Genomic DNA, 8,668 nt, shown 5'->3' on the forward strand with positions numbered 1-8,668 from the left:
GGGAAATCAGAGGCGGGGATTCAGAGGCGGGGAAACAGAGGCGGGGAATCAGATATGGGGAATCAGAGGTGGGGAATCAGGGGCGGGGTATCAGTGGCAGGGAATCAGAGGCGGGAAATCAGAGGCCGGGAATCAGAGGCGGTGAATCAGAGGCGGTGAATCAGAGGCGGGGAATCAGAGGCAGGGAATCTGATGTGCGGAATCAGAGATGGGGAATCAGAGGTGGGGAATCAGAGGCGGTGAATCAGACATGGGTAATCAGAGGCGGGGAATCAGAGGCAGGAAATCTGACACGGGGAATCAGAGGCGGGGAATCAGAGCTGGGGAATTAGATGCAGGGAATCAGAGTTGGGGATTCAGAGGCGGGGAATCAGATATGGGGAAACAGTGGCGGGGAATCAGAGGCGGGGAAACAGAGGCGGGGAATCAGATATGGGGAATCAGAGGTGGGTATTCAGAGCTGGGGAATCAGAGGTGTGGAATCAGAGTTGCGGAATCAGAGGCGGGGACTTAGATATGGGGAAACAGAGGCGGGGAATCAGAGGCGGGGAAACAGAGGCGGGGAATCAGATATGGGGAATCAGAGGTGGGGAATCAGAGGCAGGGAATCAGATGTGTGGAATCAGAGATGGGGAATCAGAGGCAGGGAATCAGAATCAGAAGCAGGGAATAAGACGCGGGGAATCTGAGGCGGGGAATCAGAGCTGGGGAATCAGAGGCTGTGAATCAGAGTCGGGGAATCAGAAGCAGGGAATCGGATGTGCGGAATCAGAGATGGGGAATCAGAGGTGGGGAATGAGAGGCGGTGAATCAGACATGGGTAATCAGAGGCGGGGAATCAGAGGCAGGAAATCAGACACGGGGAATCTGAGGCGGGGAATCAGAGGCGGGGAATCAGAGGCAGGGAATGAGATGTGCGGAATCAGAGATGGGGAATCAGAGGTGGGGAATCAGAGGCGGTGAATCAGACATGGGTAAACAGAGGCGGGGAATCAGAGGCAGGAAATCAGACACGGGGAATCAGAGGCGGGGAATCAGAGCTGGGGAATTAGATGCAGGGAATCAGAGTTGGGGATTCAGAGGCGGGGAATCAGATATGGGGAAACTGAGGTGGGGAATCATAGGTGGGCAAATAGAGGCGGGGAATCAGATATGGGGAAACAGAGGCGGGGAATCAGAGGCGGGGAAACAGAGGCGGGGAATCAGATATGGGGAATCAGAGGTGGGGAATCAGAGTTTGGGAATCACAGGCACGGAATCAGAGGCTGGGTATCAGATGCAGGGAATCAGATGCGGGGAATCAGAGGCGGGGAATCAGAGCTGGGGAATCAGAGGTGGGGAATCAGAGTTGGGGAATCAGAGGCGGGGACTTAGATATGGGGAAACAGAGGCGGGGAATCAGAGAAGGGGAAACAGAGGCGGGGAATCAGATATGGGGAATCAGAGGTGGGGAATCAGAGGCAGGGAATCAGATGTGCGGAATCAGAGATGGGGAATCAGAGGCAGGGAATCAGAATCAGAAGCAGGGAATAAGACGCGGGGAATCAGAGGCGGGGAATCAGAGCTGGGGAATCAGAGTCAGTGAATCAGAGGCGGGGAATCAGAGGCAGGGAATCGGATGTGCCGAATCAGAGATGGGGAATCAGAGGTGGGGAATCCGAGGCGGTGAATCAGACATGGGTAATCAGAGGCGGGGAATCAGAGGCAGGAAATCAGACACGGGGAATCAGAGGCGGGGAATCAGAGCTGGGAAATTAGAGGCAGGTAATCAGAGTTGGGGATTCAGAGGCGGGGAATCAGATATGGGGAAAAAGAGGCGGGGAAACAGAGGCGGGCAAATAGAGGCGGGGATCAGATATGGGGAAACAGAGGAGGGGAATCAGAGGCGGGGAAACAGAGGCGGGGAATCAGATATGGGGAATCAGAGGTGGGGAATCAGAGGTTGGGAATCAGAGGCAGGGAATCAGAGGCTGGGAATCATATGCATGGAATCAGATGCGGGGAATCAGAGGCGGGGAATGAGAGCTGGGGAATCAGAGGTGGGGAATCAAAGTTGGGGAATCAGAGTCGGGGACTTAGATATGGGGAAACAGAGGCGGGGAATCAGAGGCGGGGAACAGAAGGCGGGGAAACAGATATGGGGAATCAGAGATGGGGAATCAGAGGCAGGGAATTAGATGTGCGGAATCAGAGATGGGGAATCAGAGGTGGGGAATCAGAATCAGAAGCAGGGAATCAGAGGCAGGGAATCAGAGTTGGGGATTCAGAGGCGGGGAATTAGATATGGGGAATCAGAGGTGGGGAATCAGAGGTGGTGAATCAGAGATGGGGAATCACAGGCGTGGAATCAGAGGCAGGGAATAGAACGCGGGGAATCAGAGGCAGTGAATCAGAGTTGGGGCATCAGAGGTTGGGAATTAGATATGGGGAAACAGAGGCGGGGAATCAGAGGCGGGGAAACAGAGGCGGGGAATCAGATATGGGGAATCAGAGGTGGGGAATCAGAGGTTGGGAATCAGAGGCAGGGAATCAGAGGCTTGGAATCAGATGCAGGGAATCAGATGCGGGGAATCAGAAATGGGGAATCAGAGGTGGGGAATCAGAGGTTGGGAATCAGATGCAGGGAATCAGAGGCTTTGAATCAGATGCAGGGAATCAGATGCGGGGAATCAGAGGCGGGGAATCATAGCTGGAGAATCAGAGGTGGGGAATCAGAGTTGGGGAATCAGAGGCGGGTCTTAGATATTGGGAAACAGAGGCGGGGAATCAGAGGCGGGGAAACAGAGGCGGGAAATCAGATATGGGGAATCAGAGGTGGGGAATCAGAGGCAGGGAATCAGATGTGCGCAATCAGAGATGGGGAATCAGAGGCAGGGAATCAGAATCAGAAGCAGGGAATCAGAGGTGGGGAATCAGAGTCCGGGAATCAGAGATGGGGATTCAGAGTCGGGGAATCAGAGATGGGGAATCAGAGGCGGGGAATCAGAGGCGGGGAAACAGAGGCGGGGAATCAGATATGGGGAATCAGAGGTGGCGAATCAAAGGCGGTGAATCAGAGCTGGGGAATCAGAGGCGGGGAATCAGAGTTGGGGAATCAGAGGCGGGGAATCAGAGCTGGGGAATCAGAGTCGGGGAATCAGAGGCAGGGAATCAGATGTGCGGAATCAGAGATGGGGAATCAGAGGTGGGGAATCAGAGGCGGTGAGTCAGAGATGGGGAATCATAGGCGGTGAATCAGAGGCAGGAAATCAGACACGGGGATTCAGAGGCTGGGAATCAGACGGGGGGAATCAAAGGTGGGGAATCAGAGCTGGGGAATCAGAGGCAGGGAATCAGAGTTGGGGATTCAGAGGCGGGGAATCAGATATGGGGAAACAGAGGCGGGGAATCAGAGGCGGGAAAACAGAGGCGAGGAATTAGATATGGGGAATCAGAGGTGGGGAATCAGAGGTGGTGAATCAGAGATGGGGAATCACAGGCGGGGAATCAGAGGCAGGGAATAGAACGCGGGGAATCAGAGGCAGGGAATCAGAGTTGGGGCATCAGAGGTTGGGAATTAGATATGGGGAAACAGAGGTGGGGAATCAGAGGTGGGGAAACAGAGGCGGGGAATCAGATATGGGGAATCAGAGGTGGGGAATCAGAGGCAGGGAATCAGATGTGCGGAATCAGAGATGGGGAATCAGAGGCAGGGAATCAGAATCAGAAGCGGGGAATCAGATATGGGGAATCAGAGGCCAGGAATCAGATGCTGGGAATAAGAGGCCGGGAATCAGAGGTGGGGAATCAGAGTCCGGGAATCAGAGATGGGGATTCAAAGGCGGGGAATGAGATATGGAGAATCAGAGGCGGGGAATTTGAGGCGTGGAAACAGTGGTGGGGAATCAGATATGGGGAATCAGAGGTGGCGAATCAAAGGCAGTGAATCAGAGATGGGGAATCAGAGGCGGGGAATCAGAGGCAGGGAATCAAACACAGGGAATCAGAGGCGGGGAATCAGAGCTGGGGAATCAGAGGCGGGGAATCTGAGTTGGGGAATAAGTGGCGGGGAATCAGATATGGGGAATCAGAGGTGTGGAATCAGAGGTTGGGAAACAGAGGCGGGGAATCAGATATGGGGAATCGGAGGTGGGGAATCAGAGGTGGTGAATCAGAGATGGGGAATCACAGGCGGGGAATCAGAGGCAGGGAATAGAACGCGGGGAATCAGAGGCAGGGAATTAGAGTTGGGGCATCAGAGGTTCGGAATTAGATATGGGGAAACAGAGGCGGGGAATCAGAGGCGGGGAAACAGAGGCGGGGAATCAGATATGGGGAATCAGAGGTGGGGAATCAGAGGCAGGGAATCAGATGTGCGGAATCAGAGATGGGGAATCAGAGGCAGGGAATCAGAATCAGAAGCGGGGAATCAGAGGCTGGGAATCAGAGGCCGGGAATCAGATGCTGGGAATAAGAGGCCGGGAATCAGAGGTGGGGAATCAGTGTCCGGGAATCAGAGATGGGGATTCAGAGGCGGAGAATGAGATATGGAGAATCAGAGGCGGGGAATCAGAGGCGGGGAAACAGAGGTGGGGAATCAGATATGGTAAATCAGAGGTGGCGAATCAAAGGCGGTGAATCAGAGATGGGGAATCAGAGGCGGGCAATCAGAGGCAGGGAATCAAACACGGGGAATCAGAGGCGGGGAATCAGAGCTGGGGAATCAGAGGCGGGGAATCAGAGTTGGGGAATCAGAGGCGGGGAATCAGATATGGGGAAAGAGGGGCGGGGAATCAGAGGCGGGGAAACAGAGGCGAGGAATATGAGATGGGGAATCAGAGGTGTGGAATCAGAGGTTGGGAATCAGAGGCAGGGAATCAGAGGCGGGGAAACAGAGGAGGGGAATCAGATATGGGGAATCAGAGGTGGCGAATCAAAGGCGGTGAAACAGAGATGGGGAATCAGGGCAGGGAATCAGAGGCAGGGAATCAAACACGGGGAATCAGAGCTGGGGAATCAGAGGCGGGGAATTAGAGTTGGGGAATCAGAGGAGGGGAGTCAGAGGCGGGGAAACAGGCGGGGAATCAGATATGGGGAATAAGAGGTGGGGAATCAGATGTTGGGAATCAGAGGCAGGGAATCAGAGGTGGGGAATCAGAGGCGGGGAATCAGAGGCAGGGAATCAGATGTGCGGAATCGGAGATGGGGAATCAGAGGCAGGGAATCAGAGGCGGGGAATCAGAGGCGGGGAATCAGAGGCCGGGAATCAGATATGGGGAAACAGAGGCGGGGAATCAGAGGCGGGGAAACAGAGGCGGGGAATCAGATATGGGGAATCAGAGGTGGGGAATCAGAGGTTGGGAATCAGAGGCAGGGAATCAGAGGCTGGGAATCATATGCATGGAATCAGATGCGGGGAATCAGAGGCGGGGAATCAGAGCTGGGGAATCAGAGGTGGGGAATCAAAGTTGGGGAATCAGAGTCGGGGACTTAGATATGGGGAAACAGAGGCGGGGAATCAGAGGCGGGGAACAGAAGGCGGGGAATCAGATATGGGAAATCAGAGATGGGGAATCAGAGGCAGGGAATTAGATGTGCGGAATCAGAGATGGGGAATCAGAGGTGGGGAATCAGAATCAGAAGCAGGGAATCAGAGGCAGGGAATCAGAGTTGGGGAATCAGAGGTGGGGAATCAGAGGTGGTGAATCAGAGATGGGGAATCACAGGCGTGGAATCAGAGGCAGGGAATAGAACGCGGGGAATCAGAGGCAGGGAATCAGAGTTGGGGCATCAGAGGTTGGGAATTAGATATGGGGAAACAGAGGCGGGGAATCAGAGGCGGGGAAACAGAGGCGGGGAATCAGATATGGGGAATCAGAGGTGGGGAATCAGAGGTTGGGAATCAGAGGCAGGGAATCAGAGGCTTGGAATCAGATGCAGGGAATCCGATGCGGGGAATCAGAAATGGGGAATCAGAGGTGGGGAATCAGAGGTTGGGAATCAGATGCAGGGAATCAGAGGCTTGGAATCAGATGCAGGGAATCAGATGCGGGGAATCAGAGGCGGGGAATCATAGCTGGAGAATCAGAGGTGGGGAATCAGAGTTGGGGAATCAGAGGCGGGTCTTAGATATTGGGAAACAGAGGCGGGGAATCAGATATGGGGAATCAAAGGTGGGGAATCAGAGCTGGGGAATCAGAGACAGGGAATCAGAGTTGGGGATTCAGAGGCGGGGAATCAGATATGGGGAAACAGAGGCGGGGAATCAGAGGCGGGAAAACAGAGGCGAGGAATTAGATATGGGGAATCAGAGGTGGGGAATCAGAGGTGGTGAATCAGAGATGGGGAATCACAGGCGGGGAATCAGAGGCAGGGAATAGAACGCGGGGAATCAGAGGCAGGGAATCAGAGTTGGGGCATCAGAGGTTGGGAATTAGATATGGGGAAACAGAGGCGGGGAATCAGAGGTGGGGAAACAGAGGCGGGGAATCAGATATGGGGAATCAGAGGTGGGGAATCAGAGGCAGGGAATCAGATGTGCGGAATCAGAGATGGGGAATCAGAGGCAGGGAATCAGAATCAGAAGCGGGGAATCAGATATGGGGAATCAGAGGCCAGGAATCAGATGCTGGGAATAAGAGGCCGGGAATCAGAGGTGGGGAATCAGAGTCCGGGAATCAGAGATGGGGATTCAAAGGCGGGGAATGAGATATGGAGAATCAGAGGCGGGGAATTTGAGGCGTGGAAACAGTGGTGGGGAATCAGATATGGGGAATCAGAGGTGGCGAATCAAAGGCAGTGAATCAGAGATGGGGAATCAGAGGCGGGGAATCAGAGGCAGGGAATCAAACACAGGGAATCAGAGGCGGGGAATCAGAGCTGGGGAATCAGAGGCGGGTATCTGAGTTGGGGAATAAGTGGCGGGGAATCAGATATGGGGAAACAGGGGCCGGGAATCAGAGGCGGGGAAACAGAGGCGGGGAATCAGATATGGGGAATCAGAGGTGTGGAATCAGAGGTTGGGAAACAGAGGCGGGGAATCAGATATGGGGAATCAGAGGTGGGGAATCAGAGGTGGTGAATCAGAGATGGGGAATCACAGGCGGGGAATCAGAGGCAGGGAATAGAACGCGGGGAATCAGAGGCAGGGAATTAGAGTTGGGGCATCAGAGGTTCGGAATTAGATATGGGGAAACAGAGGCGGGGAATCAGAGGCGGGGAAACAGAGGCGGGGAATCAGATATGGGGAATCAGAGGTGGGGAATCAGAGGCAGGGAATCAGATGTGCGGAATCAGAGATGGGGAATCAGAGGCAGGGAATCAGAATCAGAAGCGGGGAATCAGGGCAGGGAATCAGAGGCAGGGAATCAAACACGGGGAATCAGAGCTGGGGAATCAGAGGCGGGGAATTAGAGTTGGGGAATCAGAGGAGGGGAGTCAGAGGCGGGGAAACAGGCGGGGAATCAGATATGGGGAATAAGAGGTGGGGAATCAGATGTTGGGAATCAGAGGCAGGGAATCAGAGGTGGGGAATCAGAGGCGGGGAATCAGAGGCAGGGAATCAGAGGCGGGGAATCAGAGGCGGGGAATCAGAGGCCGGGAATCAGATATGGGGAAACAGAGGCGGGGAATCAGAGGCGGGGAAACAGAGGCGGGGAATCAGATATGGGAAATCAGAGGTGGGGAATCAGAGGTTGGGATTCAGAGGCAGGGAATCAGAGGCTTGGAATCAGATGCAGGGAATCAGAGGCGGGGAATCAGAGGCGGGGAAACAGAGACAGGGAATGAGATATGGGGAATCAGAGGTGGCGAATCAAAGGCGGTGAATCAGAGATGGGGAATCAGAGGCGGGCAATCAGAGGCAGGGAATCAAACACGGGGAATCAGAGGCGGGGAATCAGAGCTGGGGAATCAGAGGCTGGGAATCAGGGTTGGGGAATCAGAGGCGGGGAATCAGATATGGGGAAACAGGGGCGGGGAATCAGAGGTGGGGAAACACAGGCGGGGAATCAGATATGGGGAATCAGAGGTGTGGAATCAGAGGTTGGGAATCAGAGGCAGGGAATCAGAGGCGGGGAAACAGAGGCGGGGAATCAGATAAGGGGAATCAGAGGTGGCGAATCAAAGGCGGTGAAACAGAGATGGGGAATCAGGGCAGGGAATCAGAGGCAGGGAATCAAACACGGGGAATCAGAGCTGGGGAATCAGAGGCGGGGAATTAGAGTTGGGGAATCAGAGGAGGGGAATCAGAGGCGGGGAAACAGAGGCGGGGAATCAGATATGGGGAATCAGAGGTGGGGAATCAGATGTTGGGAATCAGAGGCAGGGAATCAGAGGCGGGGAATCAGAGGCGGGGAATCAGAGGCAGGGAATCAGATGTGCGGAATCGGAGATGGGGAATCAGAGGCAGGGAATCAGAGGCGGGGAATCAGAGGCGGGGAATCAGAGGCCGGGAATCAGATATGGGGAAACAGAGGCGGGGAATCAGAGGCGGGGAAACAGAGGCGGGGAATCAGATATGGGGAATCAGAGGTGGGGAATCAGAGGTTGGGAATCAGATGCAGGGAATCAGAGGCTTGGAATCAGATGCAGGGAATCAGATGCGGGGAATCAGAGGCGGGGAATCAGAGCTGGAGAATCAGAGGTGGGGAATCAGAGTTGGGGAATCAGAGGCGGGGACTTAGATATT

The sequence above is a fragment of the Narcine bancroftii genome, unplaced genomic scaffold (assembly GCF_036971445.1).
Source record: "Narcine bancroftii isolate sNarBan1 unplaced genomic scaffold, sNarBan1.hap1 Scaffold_158, whole genome shotgun sequence".
Classification (NCBI taxonomy): domain Eukaryota; kingdom Metazoa; phylum Chordata; class Chondrichthyes; order Torpediniformes; family Narcinidae; genus Narcine; species Narcine bancroftii.